At 21.0% G+C, this 5,374-nt stretch overlaps 2 long non-coding RNA genes across 4 annotated transcripts; one reads left to right on the top strand and one right to left on the bottom strand.

Annotated features, from left to right (window-relative positions):
* Nucleotides 1-105: 105 nt before the first annotated feature.
* LOC113218931 lies at nucleotides 106-1,369 on the top strand. 2 transcript variants are annotated; one of them, XR_003305161.1, is made up of 2 exons: nucleotides 106-303; nucleotides 1,078-1,369. It is a non-coding gene; the product is annotated as an uncharacterized LOC113218931 (long non-coding RNA). The 2 variants fall into 2 exon arrangements; XR_003305162.1 differs by lacking the exon at nucleotides 106-303 and adding an exon at nucleotides 726-880.
* Nucleotides 1,198-5,246, bottom strand: LOC100577539. Of its 2 annotated transcripts, XR_003305159.1 has the most exons (4): nucleotides 5,122-5,140; nucleotides 3,838-3,945; nucleotides 3,510-3,745; nucleotides 1,198-1,398 (listed from the first exon to the last, which is right to left on the bottom strand). It is a non-coding gene; the product is annotated as an uncharacterized LOC100577539 (long non-coding RNA). The 2 variants fall into 2 exon arrangements; XR_003305158.1 differs by lacking the exon at nucleotides 3,838-3,945 and having other exon boundaries at nucleotides 5,122-5,246.
* Between the last annotated feature and the right edge of the window lie 128 nt (nucleotides 5,247-5,374).

Genomic DNA, 5,374 nt, shown 5'->3' with positions numbered 1-5,374 from the left:
ATGCCACTGAAGTTGCCGCTCTTCCGAATTCCGTGCCCACATAGGTGTGCGTGCGCCGTCTCCCTTCCACTTGAATTTAGTTATCCCCACTAACGCACTGTTTCTCGGCTATGCGCACCATCTTCCCCCTGCTATGAATACACCACCGATGTGCAGCATTCGATTAGTAATGGGTCTGATCTAATTTCAAGCTTCTTCGATTTATAATCGCATTCAAAATAAAATTCAATTTTCCGTATTAAACGATTCTTTGGAAATAAGAAATAATACATTCTACATACGAATGTATTTTCAAAGAAATACGTGAGTATTAATTATTATATATTATAACGTAAATTTATGTATAATTTAAAATGATTTAAAAAATACTCCAAAAGTACATGATTTTGAGGTTATCAAATCTTTAGGATTAGAAGATTATTTCATAAAGGCAAATCATGTTTTATTATAATACATTTTTTTATAGTTTTTGAAAGCATATATTTAGAAAACAAGAATAACTATTTTGAGTAATGCATTTACACATGCGTGGCCAGCTTGATTCTGTTCCTACTTTCCATCAGTCTCGAATCCGGTATATCCTCACTTCCTTTATCCCCACTGTATCTAACTGAGCGCGTGTGCAGTCGACGCGTCAATTATATCTGAATCGAAGACGTCTCATTCTAGTTATATTGCAAGGATGAAAGCATTCTGATTTTTCATTAATAAATTTGAATATTCAGATATGTTTGCACCATTTTTCATCAACATGATCATAAAATAATCATTACAATCAAATTTTATATCTTAATAATAGACAATTGCTGCATTTTTATTGTATATGTATGCACATATTAATTATCTAACAAATTTCTAATAATAATCCAGTTATTATCTTGTGAGTATACTTATTAAAATTAGTAATTTTTAAATAATACATTTTTATATTTATTTTTTTATTTATATTTTCTTTTTTATAAATTCTTAATCTTTATTCATTACTAAAATTTAATATAAATTAAATTAATTAAAGATATCCTTTTTAATTATTTTCCTAGTAACAATAATAATAATTTTTTATCTTTCATATTTCAGTCTTAAAGGAAAGAAGTCCAAAAACTCATCTATAATTAGCAGCAAACTTATTGATTTTTCTATTTGAAAAAATAACGAAGTTATGATATAATTTTGCAACATTTCGCACAACAAACTCACAATATGCATTGTTTTATCATTAATTGCGAGAAGTGCGAAGATTACAAGCGTAGGATTCCGCGATTTATGAATGATTTGGAGGAGTGAATGAACGGGGTCGACGCATGCGCGCCTCTATCCAGATTCCATTCCCATTCCAATCTTGTTTCTATTCTCTCCTTCTATGTTTTATCATTCTGCTACACTCCGATACCTGAATACCTGTAAAATTCATAAAAAGATTTTTCTAATCGGGAAAATTTTTATCAAGATTTCTCTACCATTATAGAAGTGACATTAGTAAGAAAAAGAAAGCGTTTCTTTCATTATTATGAAAATATTTACATAACTACATGGAAGCCAACCTAATCCAGAGTAAATCAAGCTTTTTGGTTTTGCGATTTTACTTTATGACAAATGTGAGTTTTCCAATCTGATAAAATCAGAATATAATGCTATTTACAAATTTCAAAACTAAAAGATTAAGTTACTTTTATTACACTTTTATACTTTTATACAAATATATTTTTTTAATTACTGTAGTATATTTGGAAGAAGAGTATTTGTGATTCATGTAACGCTCATAATAACAATTTGTCGATACATGCTGAAAGTTATAAGGTGAAAAAAATCTCTAAAGATTGAGTAAAATTTTATGAATTTGTTGACCAACACAATTGTAAAGATATTGTCCAATTTATATATGAAAATTTTTTTTTAATACAATTTCAATAATGAAAGAAACGTGTAATTTTACTTTCATATTTTTCTCAATGTCTAAAAACAAGTAATTTAATAAATAAAAATCGTTTCAATGTTTGTATAAAAAAAATAAATAAATAAAATATTTTTGTCTATATGAATTTCATTATTCAATTTTCATGAATTTTTCTCTGTAAATTATAATATTTTTAAAAATATTATTTAATAATAATAATAAAATATATAAAAATGTAAAGCTTGTGACTTAAAAAAAAATACTAGAAAGAGAATAATATTTTGTGATAAGAAAAATTATATTAAAAAAAATAATATGATAATAATTAATAATAAAAATATATCATGAGAAAATATATTAGTCAGTTTAATTCATTTACATTTTTTTTTTGCATACCTCCGCTATTCATTATTAGCTTTTATTGAAGATAGATGCTTTTACTGAATAAAAGGACAAGTATTTGCGAATTTTCTTCCTTGGATAATGATTAATCCAGATACTCATAATTTTATCGATAATCTAATTCTTTAATTTTTAAAATAATTCAAATATTATTATCTAATTCAAAATTTAAACTTCAAATATTATTCAAATATTTTTTCAAATTATGAAATCTTTTTTATAAAGAAATTAAATAAAACCAAAATTATTTTTTTTAAAAACTAAAAAAGAAAAACAAATAATATTATTTATTAAATAATAAACTAAATTTTTATTTTATATATATGAACTTAAATAGTTTTTCTTTCTTTATTATATTTTGAGATATTTATGAAATATTTAATTCTCTTGCTGCTTTATTTTCATTTCATGCATTGATTTTATTATAATTTTACAGTTGAGAAAAATTTTTTTTTAAAATACAAAATTTAACTATTATTTTAATTATAATCAAATATCAATTTTAATTTTTGTAATTTTATAAAAATTAAAAAATATGATAATATTATCATAAATTTTAATATACAAAGTAATTATTAATGTAATTACTTTGGCATACTTTCATAGTTAAGTTTATTTAAACATAACTAAAATAGTAAAATTTTTATGAAAAATTCGAGGAAATGACATTAATTAAGCTAATATGAAATATGATATACAGTAATATAATTTAATGAGACTAGGTCACGGTGAAGAACGCATCATAACATAACTATTAAAGAATTCTTTGCCTACATTAATTAAGAAGTTATTATCAAATTGATAATGCCAGTGTAAAGTAGTCTTTTAATCATAATTGCAGCATTCTAATTAAACTTGGTCTCACGATAATTAAATGAAAAATATTTGAGAATGTTCCAATACTACAATATATTAATATATACATTTTTTTATTGTATACAGAAATCAATTATTTTTTTGTTAAATTCTTTGTGAAAAAAAATATTGAATTAATTATAACTTGTATTTCGTTTATAATTATTAATATAAAGAAAAATGATTCTTATAAAAAGTATTAAATAAAAAAAAATACCAATTAAAAATAGAATTTAATTTAAAATGTAATTAATTTTAAATCTAATCTAAAAAATATATGTACATATATATAAAATTATAACTATTATATTTAATTTATAAAATAATAATTATAATATTAAATAATCAAATATATTACCATTTTTTATTCTCTTTACACATTTTATGTTCAAGAAAAACGTTATAACTTTTTCCATTCGTGGCAATCTTCATCATAGTGACAAGAAATCGGTAATGGTGAGTACTAATCATAAGTTCGTGGATAAACTTCTTAACGGCGGTCAATGTTTCTTATTATTAGTTCTTATTTACTTTTTGATGAATAAATATCTTCAGCCACAATAAATTGATTGATGAACATTCAACGGCAATCGTCTAAAAAAAACAAAAAAAATATTAGATATATCCTAGCTAATTCTTAGTTTTTTCGCTTAAAAAGTAATAATATTGATGATCGATTCTCCTACAAATATCTGTCAAATATATAAAATTTATCCAATATCTGCAAAATTGCCTATAGTTTTTCATAAACTTTCGTTGAATAGCGATGAAACAAAATATTACGATAGAACAACCTGAAACATTATATTTTCAATTTTAATTTATAAAAATTAGTATTATTTTTCAGAAAATTCAAATATTAGAAATAGAGTTTAAAAAAATAAATATTAAATACATATTTAATAAAATTCAATAGAATTTAAAACATAATATATTAAATTTATTATTAGAATAATTATACATATATATATATATATATATATATATATATATATATATATATATATATATATATAGATATAATTATTCTAATATATATATATATATATTAGAAGTACAAAAATATTAGGAAAATTATTTTTTTTTTAAATTATAAGTTTAATTTAATTTGAATATTTAAATTAGAATATGATACTTATTTAACTTATTTATTAAATTTTAATTTTAATTTTAATTCATTACAATTGCAGTGAATATTTTTGTAATTGGAGAAAGAATTATCTTGCTTAAAATTTTATGAAACAATTATAAATATTATCATTATATAATGAAAAAACTAATAAAAAAACATGAAATTTCGAATTATTATTATTATGAATTTAGTGAAAAGAATAAAAATTAAAAATAATAAATTAAGAAAATTACTTTTTTTTATAAAAAGCTGAACCATATTTATTAATATATAAATATAATTAATTATATGTAATCGTAAATTATTTTTATTATTGTTTATATTTAAAATAAAAATAAAATAAGAATACCTTAGAAATTTTATAAGAATATTTATTTATAATTATCTACATTTTAAATAATTGAAAGAATAATTCAAAAGACTCTATTCTTCGATACATTTAACTAGTGCCAATCGTCAATAAAGCACTAGAATATTATTTAGTTACTAAATTTTAGTACTTTTAAATATTTACATAAAAAGAAAATATTTAAAAAAAATATTAAAAAAATATCTAAATATTTTAAAATTATCTAAAATTGAATAATCATCTAATTTACATAAAAATTGTATTTAATATCACAATTTAACATTTTTTTAAAATGAATAGAAAATACATAAATCTAAAAATAATCCGATTTAAAAATTTCCAATTATAATTTAAAAAAATTAAAATTAAAAAATTGAGATAATTCAACGTTTAAATAAATTTTTTTAAAATTCATATTTATAAAACGTTATTAATAATTATGAATAAAATCATAATATAAAAGAAAAGAAGTTTTGTTGTTATACTTACTCAATACTGCGCAGTTTGAAAGGAATAATTAAATGGAGCGACTTATGTATAAAAAATAAAATCCTTTATACGTTTAATCAATCAGATCACTATACAATGGAAAGTTTCGTTAGGATTGGTTGAAAGGGAAGAGCTACAAGTCAGTGTTCATAATAACTTTAAGTCCTATTCACATTGAGCATTTTGTAATGCATGGCTGAATTTCTCATAGTGTTTCTAGACGCATGTTCAACAACGACACATAATGAAGAAC

This window comes from Apis mellifera, linkage group LG8, assembly GCF_003254395.2.
Source record: "Apis mellifera strain DH4 linkage group LG8, Amel_HAv3.1, whole genome shotgun sequence".
Taxonomy (NCBI): domain Eukaryota; kingdom Metazoa; phylum Arthropoda; class Insecta; order Hymenoptera; family Apidae; genus Apis; species Apis mellifera.
The sequence above is the reverse complement of the archived record's forward strand: the minus strand, read 5'-3'. Positions and strand labels throughout refer to the sequence as shown.